We start from the raw sequence: 14,761 nt of genomic DNA on the forward strand, positions 1-14,761 counted from the left end.
CTTCTATAGATCAACAGCTAGGGGCACTGTAGCTCAATATCCTTCTCACTGCCCCTTTCCCTCCCCACACTGCTATCAACGTAGGCAACACTCACTAGCACACGGCTCCGCTCCTCCCCAGATGCCTTCCAGCAGCAATCCTAAAAGCGTTTAGTGAAGGACTTTACCCTTATTCTAATCGTGCTGTCACATATAACGCCTTAAGGCAAATACAGAGCTTGTTCCATGCAGTTATATAAAAGTCAGTTCTAGCTACAGTCAATATAGTATGAACAGACTATGGCGAACTTTTCTAAATGTGGGATTATTTTAAAATATATTTTCTCGACTTAACCCCCTCCTGCTTTATCCAGAATCAGTTTTTAGAGGCAGCTGATGATCTGAACAGCATTCTTCAGGCAAACACTAAGTATAACTCAAACTACGTTTGCGAACAGAACAGAATGTGCAGAAGACAAACATTCACAAATAACTCAGCAGTCTTAGGTTACCTGTAGCATTTCTTCTTTTAAGCAAGTTTCATCAGATAAGCAAGAACAGTTTACTGCTGGAATTGGATAAAATGGTAAGGCATCTAGTTTAATAAAGTGTTTATGTTCTTGATCAAAATATTATATTAAATCTGTGGTCAGGTTAAATTGAATTCTTTAAAAGAATAATGAAATAGATTTGGCCACAGTATTGAGAAAAATGATTTCATAATAAACCAAAGTACAGATAATATAATTGAGGTAATGCTAGGAATCAGTAAATTCGTGTGCTTCTCCCTTTAAGAAATACAATTTTCTATTACACTAATCTGATGCTTTTGGTTTTCTTTATGAATTAAATTGTCCTCTCTTTAGAATCTCAAGTTCAATAAAACTCTCCTTTAAGCATTAAGCAGCCATAACATTTCCTCATAAAAACATTGTCTTTTCAATCTGAAGAGACTTTAGCCTAATTTGAGTAACACACAAAGTAACATAGGTATAGTTGCCCTAATTTTCTCTAAAACAAGCATGATAACCAGCCATGACAACTATGGGGTCACTGGAGTTATGAAATCCGCTAATCTGAATATCAGGACAAAAATCAAACAAGAAAAAACTCTAAGAAGTTTGCTTTTAGATATTTGCTATATTGGTTTTCAGGTATTGTTCTGGGACAGGCTAGTTAAATCCTATCTGTAAGTTCACAATCAAATCCTCTGTCTTAACTGTAAATACAATTAGTAAAACTCTGCCCTTAGAATCCTTATGTTTTTTTAAATCTCAAACCATTACAAAAGACTTTGAGGCTGATATTATAGAACATTCAAATACTTATTCCAGGCTTTGCCCTTAATCATTCGTTTTGTTTGAGTAACTTCAAGTATAGAGCTCATATCACATCCAATGATGTAATAGAATAGTAATTTCCTTTTTTCAATTAATTTAAATCTCCCATTCAGTCATTGTGCACACACACCCCCCCCAAGTGACTAATTATTTTTGACACAGCATGAAGTATATAAAAATGTTACATAAATAATCACTTTTCTCAAAGTATAGTGGACATAAATGATGCCACTGACAAAAGTGAAAGGCAAATAAATATCCAGGAGTTAATCATTTATCTAAAATAAATGCAAACTTTAGTGTGTACAAAATACAAATCGGATTTCTCATATAGAAATATTTTCCTCTTGGTCAGAGTAGGAAGATAACCTAGGAAAAAACCTGCAAAATAAAAAAAATTATATTCACAGGAAAACCAATACTTACGCAAAGTAACGTTATAATTTAACACAATGTTGCAAACATTAAGAGCTTCATTCTTGTACTAAACTCAGTGGAAGTTTTGCTACCCCCCCCCACCCCAGCTGGGAACAGGGACAGAAAAAACGAACAAACCAACCAACCCTGTACACAGCAACCGCTATATAGCCAGTTGGAGCTATTAGTAAAACAAAGTTTTAACCAAAAAATTCAGGGCTTTTACTATGCCCATTTAGGAATCCATATCTATTTAGGAGTATACTTCAGGAGAATTTAACATAATAATACAATGCAAAATGTGCAGCAAATATGCTGCTTAACAAAGGCACCAGCTGCAGCAAATTTTTGCTTATCAACAGCTATTTTACAACACTGACCAGGATTAAAAAGGCAGCTCTTGTTATAAAAGAACATCTCTGCTTTCAACCTCTATTCCCATATGTTTACACTATCTGTTCAAAGACCTATTAGATCTAAACTCTTTGATATATGACCAGCTACTTCTGCACAGCTTTTTGTTAACTGAAATCTAAACCCAGTGGGGAAAAGGACAAATCAGTTCTTTTATCAAGTGTTTTCAGTATCAATTTACTATGAACAGGCATGTTCTTTGCTTTGTTTTTCAGTGCTCCAGTACCTCATGAGTTTAGAAGAAGGACGAGTGAAGAAAAATAGAATTCGGCTCTTTACTAATACGTTTTTAAAGTTATTCTGAGAAACACAAATATGAATGGTTTTATTTTTGAATAAAGATTCTGGTGAAAAGTTCTGGACATACATGTTGGATACTGATACTTATTTCTCCTGACAAACACCACTTCTGAAGTGAATGCCAGTCTGTTGGGACCTGTTCATACAGAGGTAACTTCTGGAATCAGATCCTCCTTATGCCAAATACTTAATTTTAAGAACTGAGAAACAAGCTTCAGATGTAGTTCAGACATCTACCATTTATACAAGGAATGAAAGACACATTAAATCAGGAATTAGTAAATAAGAAAAACCCAGAAATCTTCATTCATTCCTTGAATGAAGAGATAGCTTCTCTTTCAAAGCCTAAGAACTCATGAATTTTGGTGTACCTATGCTTTACTGTGTCTACAATATCCCAGAGATAGCCTAGAACAACAACATACTACTACCTTAAAAAAAACAAACAACAAAAAACAAACCACCACCACCAGAACAAACAAAAACCGCAAACACCCACCCCCCCCCAAACTCTCATTCCAAAGCCTTATTTCAAAATGAAAAAAGTAATCTTCCAACTCAAAGGCAAAAATGATCTATGCAGAGCTGAGAAGTGGGTCTTAACTATACATACATACACAGTATTAACCACCAGTCACTGACAGCATTAAGAACAAAGCCAAACACTGACCAAAAGAATTCTTCAGTGTATTAAAATTAAAAACTTTTCAGTATTAAATTTGGATTTTGTTTTTTTAAATAAGGTCCAGTTCTGAAAGCGAGCAGAGCACTTAATAGAAACTGCTCATCTTGCCAATAGTCCTAAACCACATCCACAAAACAGCATTTAAAACCTGTATTATTTTTTCAGGAAAGGGGTCCTCACACAGGTCTCTACCCCTTAGCTTTGAATCTTAATTGAGCAGAGTTCTGCAAACTAACTGATGCATGAATGTGTATAGATTCAAAGTTCAATTTCTTCAATCAAAAATCCAGAAGGCACTGCCAAAGTAGGCCTGGGGGTGGGGTGGGTGGGAAGGAAAAAACAGCATCTGCTAATATTAAACTCAGACTTTGCCACTCCAAACAGAATTACAGAACCTCATCTAATGACAGAATAATTAGGCATACATAAAGCAATCATTGGCACATTGTCAGAAATAGGGTCTTCAGAAAAAATAAAAAAGACACAAATATCAGCACTTTCACTAGCATTCACTAAGTCTCTAGCTTTTGCTTCCCCTGACTAACTCCAATCAATGAGTCAACTACAGCAGGTCGAAAGCAACTGTGATAAAATGCCACCTTATGAAGTAACTGCCTTCATAGATCTTACCAAATGAGTCATAAAACTATTCATCAATATCACACCTTGTGCAGTACAGCACAGTTATGAGGTAAGCTCAGAGAGTTCTCTGATCAGAAAAGCTTACTCTGTTATTCCATTTGCAGGCTATAAATCATGATTTCTTACATTCGGTACCACCATTAAGTAAGGAATGAAAACCTCCACTATCATTAGTCGACAGCTAACAAGGCATTAACATTTTCATTAACAGTGTGACAAATTCAAATCGATTTTAAAAGCTCATTTGCATCATATCCTAAAAATGTGAAGTAGAAGGGAACAGCCTGACAACTTGATTATATGCTATAGCTTAAATTTTTGTTTTTCTACTTATGTATAGATGTGAAGTATACATCACATCTGGTTATGTTCTAGGGCCCTCAGATTTCAGTTTGCAACTGCTGTATTACACGTATAAACTTATGCCCAGCAGCTATGTGATATTCCAACTTCAACTTAAATAGGTACTTACCACCAATCATAAAAGATGGTGCCTATAAAGGAAATGCCAAAAACTTCGGCTTTTTTTTAACCTGAGAAAGAGAGAAAAAAGGGGAGAAGATGGAAAAAGATGACAGTATAATACTCAGATAACAACATCAGATATGCAATGTCCAGAAACACAAAACTATAGTGGTTTCAAAATGTAGAAATCCCACTTCATTCCAGCTTGGAGTGGCCCTTATACAACAATTAAATTACCTCTGACAGTAATGACTGCTCTCCATTACTGTTATCAAACTTGAGATTATGTAGAAATTATACATCAAAAGGGCATAAAGAGGAACACTGCAAGTGCAGAGATAAATGCACACAAAGACCTGAAATATGCAAGGATGATAGCCTTTGAATATATTTAGTTTCAGCCCTCGTTTCATCCATACTGGACCAGAGACAGGAACTAGTTCCTCCCACACTTTGGTCTCCTAGCTTTTTGGATGGGTAGAACCTTTTTCATGGTATTAGGAAGCTACTGTCCAGGGTCAGTCCTAAAAGAGACTCAACAGCCATCCAAAATGAAAGCCTATAATATACAATAGACACCAGTGAAGTTTTCTTTCTGAGTTCCAATAAAATATCTGGTATTGCTTTCAAATTTCATTCAAAATCCTTCACCCAAATTAAGCACTGCTACAGAGAGAAAAAAAAAAAGTCATTCCAGAATTAAATAACAGCCTCTAAAAAGGACTAATTAAATCATGTTTCAATATTCCAAATTTGGTACATAAATACAGTTAATCTTGTTTCCTTTTTGCAAAAACACTTTTGATATGATAGAGAACAAGCAATTCTGAGAAACAGATTCATACAAGTGTGTATTCAGGAAGACTATTATGCAATTTTAAATTTATAGATACCTTAACAGCAAAACATATAGCACTTATTGTGGTCATTAGGGAAAACGATATATACAGTGTTTGTCTTTGGTGAAAGATACATACATTTGGCAATATGATTTAAATTCTAAGTAACAGGAACCTATTACAGTCACAAAGAAAATTGCAAAATAAAAAAAAATCATTCTAGAATTGGCACCTAGGAGATTGTCATGAGGCAGCTTTACTGTAAGTCGAGGTGCTGCAGAGATGACCCTGAGACACCTGCATTGCTATTGACTAAAAATTCTAGACTGCCCATGTTCAATGCAAACTCATATTGTCCAAATTGGGTGTGCTGTGCAGAGTCTCCATCAATTGCTTTCATTTGTCTCTCTAGAGGAACACACAAGCAGTGATCAGCAGTGCATTTACCTTCTCCCATTTCCATCTGTAGTCATCAGATTCAAAGATGAAAGAAAAACTGCTACTAATTAAATGGGCTTTTGAATTAGACACCGCTTGCCCAGAAAAACTGCTTCATGATTAATTTCCTATAAATTAATCTTTACAGTCAAAGCTAACATGCTTTGCCATTTTGACAGCAGGAAGGTAAAGAGCATCCAGTGCATGATGTGGAAGTTGGTATCTTCCCCTCACTGTGTAAAAAAACCTCTCAGACTGACCTCTCTTTCTGGCTCCACTGACAGTAACAAGAAAAGGCTTATCCGTGCTGCCTTGCAAAGCACATATAATGCTCTAAGACTGTACCCATTATACCTGTGTCCCTTAAGCCGGACAAGTTCTTATGTAGGGTGCAAGGCAGTACAAAACAAAATATAAAAGAATATATATATAAAAGAAAAATATATTTAAAAATACCAGCAGCACAACATACTGTTTGAAGATATTTTAGAGGATTTATGCCAAAAGCAATGTTCTTGATAAATAATCAGTATTGATTTGAATTTTCTGATATTTTAATATTCTTAAAAGTCACACTAGGAAATCTCTTTCAAGATCCAGACGGTTCTACCAGAACTAGCCAATTCTGAGGTGTTTGTTATTCGATACTGGTTTCCTAATTGCTTCAATTTACAAGATTTTTTCCTCCTAAGAAATCTTTCAAAAAATTACTTTTTTAGAAAAACACTTCAGAAATTTTAATTTTCTATTTGCCAGTCCTTCTGCACCATGTAATCTTACATATCTTGATATTTTAATAACTTATGTAAGCCAGCATGTGCCTTTCATTACACTTCTGTACCTAAAATAGGATCTAAAACTAGTTTTCTGAAACTGCAAGAGATAAATAATTTTGGAAGGTAAATAGTTTCTTATGTTAGCTGTCTATGTAATCTGACACAAATTTCAAAGACTACACCTTCCCTTTTCATAATGTATCCTTATATAATAATATGCCTTCCTCAACCCACCCCCAAACCCCTGTACATTCAACAGAATATACAATGTAATAAAAATAATCCAAGTTGTCTTTAACTCTTTGCTTGGGACTTAGAGGAAAGACTAATACAGAGTAAAGAAGAGTGGGAACACACTAAACCCCACACTGGGCGAGTTTCTCAAAGGAACACTTAGAGAATTAGCCAGTAAAACTCAGATTAAGATATCTGAGACTGTAGAGATAGTGCCAGCTGGAGCTGAACTTCTAAAATAGCAAATGTGTCTGTGTTTAGGCATCCAGTTGTCTCTAAAAAAGTTGGCTCATAGCTCTGAGTAATTTTTTTTTTTTTGACTGTCACATTTTTTAAGACTTTGGAAGAACTTCAGCTATAAGGTCTACATGGCAGTATTTTTCGAACCACAGTGAAATTTAAAAGGAAGAAAAGTTGTGCAGAAACATGAACAAAGACAAAACTTCACTTAAAGAATAAAAGTACTTTTTCAGCTAGCTCTAATACTGGTTTTGTTATTAACTACTATTATTACCTGGCTTGCAATACAATTTGACACAAGTAATTACTGTTAATGCCAGAGGAGAAAATGTCTAACTAGTCAGTTATTTAATATATATATAAATATATACACACAAATACATACAGACACACTATTTCTATATATAAGGAAATGGTGCCTTAAGTTGCCTCAAAAAGTAAAAGATCATATTTACTAAAATAAATTATTAAAAGAAAAGACATTTTCCAGAAAAATTGACATGGACTACCAATTTTTATTTTTTTTTAAAGAAGCCATTTTCTGAAAAAAGGTTTGTGATGATTAAATAATAATGTAAAAGTATGAGACAAAGAGTTAATTCTGATCAGAATCTCTGAGCCCATGATCAGTTTAATGCCAGCTGCCCCAAAATGGTTTCCATAACTTGCAATGCATCATTCCTCCCAACAACTCCTAGATAAAAAAACAAGTACAGGCACAAAGATAAATTATATACTGAACATACATTCAGTTTGGGTGCAAAACCCAGCATTTATGAATTACTTTCTCTGTAGTAAATCCAAGGTCTACCTCAATTCACATCATTTAACGTTCAAGAGAATGAACGCTTTCCCATATCTGACTTGCTATAAAATAGACATATTTAATAAAACTGCAGGAATTACATGTTCAACTAGTTAGGGTAATACAGATCTTCAACACTGGCAGATTTACAGCAACCTGAGACAAATAACATAATTTGTTAAATAAAGACTTTGCAATCTGGATTTTTTTTATACCTAAACATTGTAGGAAAGCTGCTGCTAATACCTCTTCCACGGGCATTAAATTGCCTGAGGTACAGTCAGCTTCTGCACATGCTCCATGGTCAGATTTACTTAGGCTCTAATCAATATGTTCCATGCATCTTGTCTATACTGGAGCTCTTCTTATTACATGCTCAATTGATTCACTGAACAACAGCAAGCTATAAAAGGCTGCACTCCCATGGATAAAGCAGATGTTGTTCTGACCTCCACCCACTGGCTCAGATAGCTAGTTTTCTGTCTGCCTTCAGTAAAGAAAAATATCCCAGCTACACATTATGCCCTTGAATGATAGATATTACATTCATCATACAAAATTTCTTGCTAACTTTCCCCTTGTTTCATTTAAAAACCCCAAACACCCACAAAAACACCCACCATGAAATCATAGTAAACTACATATTCCTAAGAGGTTTAGGGAAATATCCTCTATTTTGAAAAATTTTTAAATTTTGAGAACATGCACACCAAGTTCTAGAAGGCAACACTAAAGCAAAGAGTCAGTTTTCTGAAATTACTGTAAACTATAGATTAACACAGAAATGCCACCATATTATGAATGCCATGGAATTATATTGACCTAGGAAAGCTCTGTTACTTGAATTAATTGTTATCTTTAAAATTAAGGCAGATTTTTTTTTCCTACTTTTCATGCTATCAAATAAATGAATTTTTTTTTTTTTTTAAAAAACCTTCTTGGGAGAACAAGGTAATCTGTTAAAAAAATAAAAAAAAAAGAAAAAATCCAAGCAGGAGGTACAAAGAGATCCTAAAGATAGCAGCAATAAAGGAAATGAAGGTATAACAGGAGAATTGTGATCTGAAAGGATGGGATATTGCTTTTGAGAATATCTGATATAAAGACCACCAAGTTGAGATATTGGTATCTCAAATATTTGTTATATTTAGAAGACTATTTAATAGGTTAACCTGAATGCTGGGAAGGCTGAGGGGCAGACATAAAACACAAAGATCTCCCAATATACACATAAAAAGCAAAAGAGCTTTTAAGCACACTCCTGTGAAACAATAATGCCTATTTCTGCACTATGAGGGTCACTGCTAGTATCTTTGAGTGACAGACAAAACAGATATGTGAGGAAAAAAAGATTTCCAAGACAACAACACATGAGAAAGTAAAATACATGTAATTGCTTATCCCTATTAGTATCATAGGATTTAGTAAAAACCCTACAAAATTGGATAAAATTTCGTTACCTTAAAGAATTTGTGGTCTGTTTGCACGAAGACATACACTCTCTCCCAGTCAAAACGCTGCCAGCTAAATACTTAGTACCCACAGCAGTCTCCCCAATCTATCTGCTGATTCAACCAGAGCAAACAATCCCAGAGGTGAAAAGCACTTACCATTTAACTTTAATAGGACAACTGTGAACTTAAGGACTTTACAAGAAGCTCAGCTGTTATAATTAGCAAAGTACTTAACACAATTCTTTACCAGATCAGGGTTTAATTCCTGAAATATTTCTCTTACCATGTTTGAGGAATTTAGAGTGTCAGGTGGTTATTGTGCTAAAACCAAAATGAAATGTTTGGTTAGTGGCCTTTCTAGACTGATGAACATGACCTAGGTACTTGAATTTCCTTTATTCAGGATTAAAGTTTAAGCTTGTTTCTAGTGAAGTTAATGGAGTTGTATCTGTAAATACGCATTTCAGGCCCTCACTTCTCATTAAAAGAATCATTTGATAAAGTTAGGGAAAAAAAAATAATCTGATTTCTTCAACCCTAATACATATTGACAGTATATTCCTTTCTCACGTGTTTTGATCTGTCTCCTGTCAGAGCCCACTCTGTCTCACCCTTCCAGCTTCTCAGGTACAGAGTATCTAATATAATGAATCAGAGCACTTTCTCTTGGTGTCTCTGCAAGGGATGAGTGCACCTGTGAAGGTTCTGACCCTTGTTACTAGTACCCTGGAGAGACAGTAGAAGAGTAGCAGCTACAAACTTCAAAGCTGAGTTCTTGGAGAATTTTTTACAGACTAACCCAGACAGCTTCTAGAATATTTCTGATAGCAAGTAAACCAAGGAAAAATCTCAGGGACAATCTGATTGGCAGAAAGCAAAATTCTGGGCTTTAAACTGTAAACTCCCTAAGGTACCATCCACATCCATGCATATTTATAAAGAGGCTGGAGAGGGAAGGAAGATGTTTCTCCTTTCCATTCTGTGTATGTTTTGAACCACAGTATCAACTTCTAAACCTTTTGTGCAAACCTCGTTAGATCATAAAGCCCACATGCAGCTAGAGGTTAGTGAAGATCCACTGAATCAATTTGGAACTAATGTCCTATCAGGATTTTAGTACACACTGTGCTATTAGAATGTTATTTTTAAGTAAATTTTAAAGAAAATCCTTTAATTTTTTTGTGATTAAAGAAAGTTCTGTTTTTAAATTAAGGCTGCTCATGATAGCTATGCAGAAGCACTTTCATTTGTAATCCTGCCAGAGCTAGTATTAAAAATGTATGGTTATTAGAGTGGTAGTCTGAATTTCATCTTTTTCCTCTCCCACTTGTACAACAGTCTAGCACTACAAAGCCAAGGGAACAGGAAACATTATTTTAGGATCAAGGTGCCTCACCAGAAATTGAAAGAAAGTAAATGGTAAAATATAACTGCCCAAGTCTTTTTCTAACTCCATGCTTAGATTTTATTCTTTTTTCCTGGATGTCTACAGGAGTTTCATCTAGTCCTTAGCTATTGCATTATCAGCAAAAGAAAAATGAAACAAACTGCTACAATTACTTGTCACTCCTGCCATTTCTCAATGCTAGTAAGTAGTTCTGTGATTCATTCAAGTGGGCTGTAGCTTAGATTAAGATGTGAAAAATAGTCTTGTCTTAGGCTTAAGAAAATTCTTGTGTTCATAGGTAACAAAATCCAGGTCCCATCTCTGGAACACACATGTTACTCCATATTAAATTTGAAAGAGAATGTCTATAATTTCATTATGTTCCTTCTGCAGGTGTAGGTGTAGATGATCTTATTCACTCCAGTGGAGGACTGGAGAAAGAAGTACAGAAGAAAAATATAAAGCTGAGAATATTGCAGAAGTAATAGGTATTAATTATACTGCCCAACAGGATGTTTGTCACTTTTCTTGCCCCATTTAATGTTGCTACAAAGATATAAATGCATTTTTCCCCTCCACAAAACATTTGGAGCATTGATGTTTGCTAAAGACCAAATGAATTTTGGTTTAATAAAACCAAGGGAGTGGAAAAATGAGTGAAAAAAATCTTCATTCTTTAGATGTTCTTAATCTCTTGCACTTGCATTAAGCAGAAGAAGAAACAAACAAACAAACACCACCACCAACAACAACAAAAAAACACCAGAGAAAACTGGGTTCAACAGGATGTTAAAACATCTCTTTCTATACTGTGTTTATGCAAAGTAATGTAAAAGACATGTCTGATACTATTTTGAAATCATGTTCCCTAAGCTTTCCCAGAGTGTGCTCTAGAAAGAGCATGAGAATCATTAGTAGTTTGGAAGTATGGCAGATGAAGCAATAAACCCAAGGAAGTAGCCAGGGCCTGGATTAGAAGAAAGGAAGGGTTGATTAAAGGATAAAATTCCTAAGTACACTAGTCTCTGCTTTTGTTTTACATTTTGACACACTCTCTGTGGTCTAGTTTAAAAGTTTGATTTACATTTAAGCCATGAGAAGAAAGATTTCCCCTTTATAAAATATTACAAATATATATGCCATGAAAAATTTGCCATCAAGTTGCTACAATTATCTTGATCTCTTTAATCTCCTTTGCTTTCCCATGGGTCTTAGTGTCCATCAGTCATCTTGCACTGTTCATTACGTTATCTCTCTGTGACAAACCCTGTTCCTTAAAAGCAAAGAGAGTTCAGTGAAATGAAGGCCTGACACCTGGCCAGAGTGTCCCTGTGCTATTGCATTTTAAACAATTATGATAAGCAAGATGAGATATATCTAATAGAAACCTGATAACATTGTAATAGTTTATACATTCTATTTCTACTCACCTACAATTTTAAATTAGATGTATCGTATTTAGTATATTTGATCTATTCTCTGGGTTTGAAATGGCATTAACTGATGATTCTCCCTTGATTTTTTAATTTTTTATTCAAATGACAAATAGCTTTTTCCATCTGGAATTCAGGAAGGGGAAATGTTTCTTAATAGAGCAAAGGGAGAAGGAACTCCCAGGTAATTACTTCTTATTCTCTTGTCGAGTGCTATCATTGTCCTGCCTACGAAGTGAGAAGAGAAGCAGCACTAAACTGGCATTTTATGATAAAATAATAACTAAAATATTAATCGATACAGGATGGGATGTATCCTTGAGCTTTGTTACAAAATCTGGGGATCCAGGGACTCTACTTCAAACCTTTAACTGCTTTTGAAAAGAAGTCAGGATATGCTTAATTATCAGGAAATTAGTCACGAAAAACAGAGTTCTTTTCTATTTAAACTTTCTAATTTAAAGGATGCACTAAGCAAAAGAGAGATCCTACATAATTTAATGTAATTGAGGAAGGGAATTAAAATATAATTTTCACTCTACCATCTAATAACACTGCTCTTTCAAGCTCTGGGGATGTTGTTTCAGCCAAAGGTGGTGGTTTCCTTGACAATTCTAGGTAAGAATAGATACCCTTAAAAGAAATGAATAGAAAGAAGGCATGAATAAGCAGCATCTACTAAATCGAGGGTTAAGGAAATTATAAGAGATCCCTGAAGAAGGCTTAACATTGAAGATATAATATTAGAATGAAGAATAAAATGAAGGTTAATCTTGATAATGAAGGACTTGAACCCAGAGAAAATGTCATTATCAACATGTTAACATGTGCAGAGTTGGGTTGAGAATTGGATGGCTTGAGACAGCCAATGATATATGTAGCTTTTCATCTGCTGCTCATTAGGACTAACGTAAAACTACTAGTAGAGAGTGGCTGCTTGAGAGAGAGCACCTTTGTGAAGGTGGCAGCCTATTCCAAGCAAAATGGGGAGAGTTTAACAGACCAACCAATGGCTCTTTTATAGTGCCTTGGGGGATGGGTTTGCTTTTGGGTGAAAGTTGTTATTTATTTTCCAGTTATTAAAAGCCCTGACCATAATTCTGATCTAATATAAACATTAGCCCGTTACCCTGCAATGCAGACCAAGCTTGAGAAGACAAATACTGACAATTTTAAGAACAGTGAAACACCACAGAGCCTAACAGATACCAGACTAAAAAACCCTAGATAACTAAGTTTTACAAGGAGCTTATTGTACCCACTGTGGGTAATCATGAGGCAGTATGGACTACCCTTTAATTCTATTAATAAACAGCAACATTTGTCTTAACTGTTATCAACTGTTACCTTTGAGCTAGAGTTCAAGGCTTTCTTGAAACAGCAGGTGCTACCTCTTTGAAATTTGTTGTTGTTTTTCTGCGAACGTCCAAGTGAAATCCTCATTTTGTTTCCAGTGACTTGCATCCAATGTCTTATTATTTTGTATTTTATTCTCCATTTACTGCCGAGTTCACAACTTTTACTCAGAGGAGCACCCAATAGGTTTATATGAAAGGAAGAAAGAAAGGCAAGGCAAGAAAAATTACTCTTAGAATAATTGCACCTTCTGTGTTTCAGTTTAAGGCTTTACATTTGGGGAATTTGGATATTTATGAATAAAAGCTGAGGTTTTGTTAAAAATGGCTGAGAACTTTTAAGGTTCATTTTGTGCAGGATGACACAGAACAACCCCACTGCTGTCATGACTATGGAGAGTGCTGGTGGCAGGTCAAAGACTCACAGTGAAAGGATGAAGGAAATGAGAGGACTCCACTTGAAAATAAAAAACCCTGAGGAATACTGTTGTTGGAACAAAAAGACACCAAAATTATGAATGAAATTAAATTTAAAAATTAACAAATGCCTGGTCAAGTAAATGTTAAGTCTAGAATGATTAAGATTCAGCAACAGAGGAAGACAAGAAAAATATTAGATTTTCAAGACTGGCAAAATCAAATAGGTGTATGCAGTAAGATCTTGGATAACACAAAATAAGCAACTGGCGAGGGAAATTGCCTATCGATTACTTGTTTGCTGTTCTGTAAACTAGAATTATAAATTATTGGTCTTTTAAATTCAATGTTGTTTCTTACCTCTTTTTCTTTTCCTAAGATTTTTATTGCATTTTAAAGGAGACTGTGGTACTCTGACATAGTTCCAGTAAATTGAAGCCAACCAGGAAGATACCTAGATACTTCTCAGAAGTTTGAAAATAATATTCTTTCCAGCCTTCCTCAGTACAATACGTGGTATAATTTTCCCCACTTTTAAGAGGCATTCAATAAATTCAGTATAAAAAGCATCATCACTTATGTCTTTAAGTTTATCAAAGTTCTTTTAAAAAAGTTCCATTGTTATGATCTTTCGATTATTGACAAAAGCCCCTGTAGCTTAGAGGAGCTTTGCTAGAGAGAATGATATTATTCTTCTGTTGTACTCTGGTTTTCATTTGATCTAATATATTTCTTTTGAACAACAGCAACAATTAAAAAAAAATTATAATCAATTAATTCTGAAAACATACCTACTGATAAGAAATTTTTTCTGCATACATATATATTCCATTGTCAAGCCCCATTTTCTGTTAAAAATACATAGGCTGTACTCTTTGCATTCTGCTGGAAATCAAATAGTTTGTAATGTTTTTGCTGTTTGGAATGAAGTCTCCGTATCTCTATTGCAACATTCCTTTAACTAATTATTTGAGTTGGAAAACAATGTTGTTCTGGGATTTACATCAGTTATTTTGGCCTGCCAGGTTTATAAACAGGTTGCAGCATGTTGCAGTTTCAAGACAGACCTAAGGTAACAATAAACATAAAATTTGTCTCTCTACCACTAATGGTTTTGACTTCAGAGTGCAATGCAACATAC

This window comes from Haliaeetus leucocephalus, unplaced genomic scaffold, assembly GCF_000737465.1.
Source record: "Haliaeetus leucocephalus isolate CR32 unplaced genomic scaffold, Haliaeetus_leucocephalus-4.0 Scaffold273, whole genome shotgun sequence".
Classification (NCBI taxonomy): Eukaryota; Metazoa; Chordata; class Aves; order Accipitriformes; family Accipitridae; genus Haliaeetus; species Haliaeetus leucocephalus.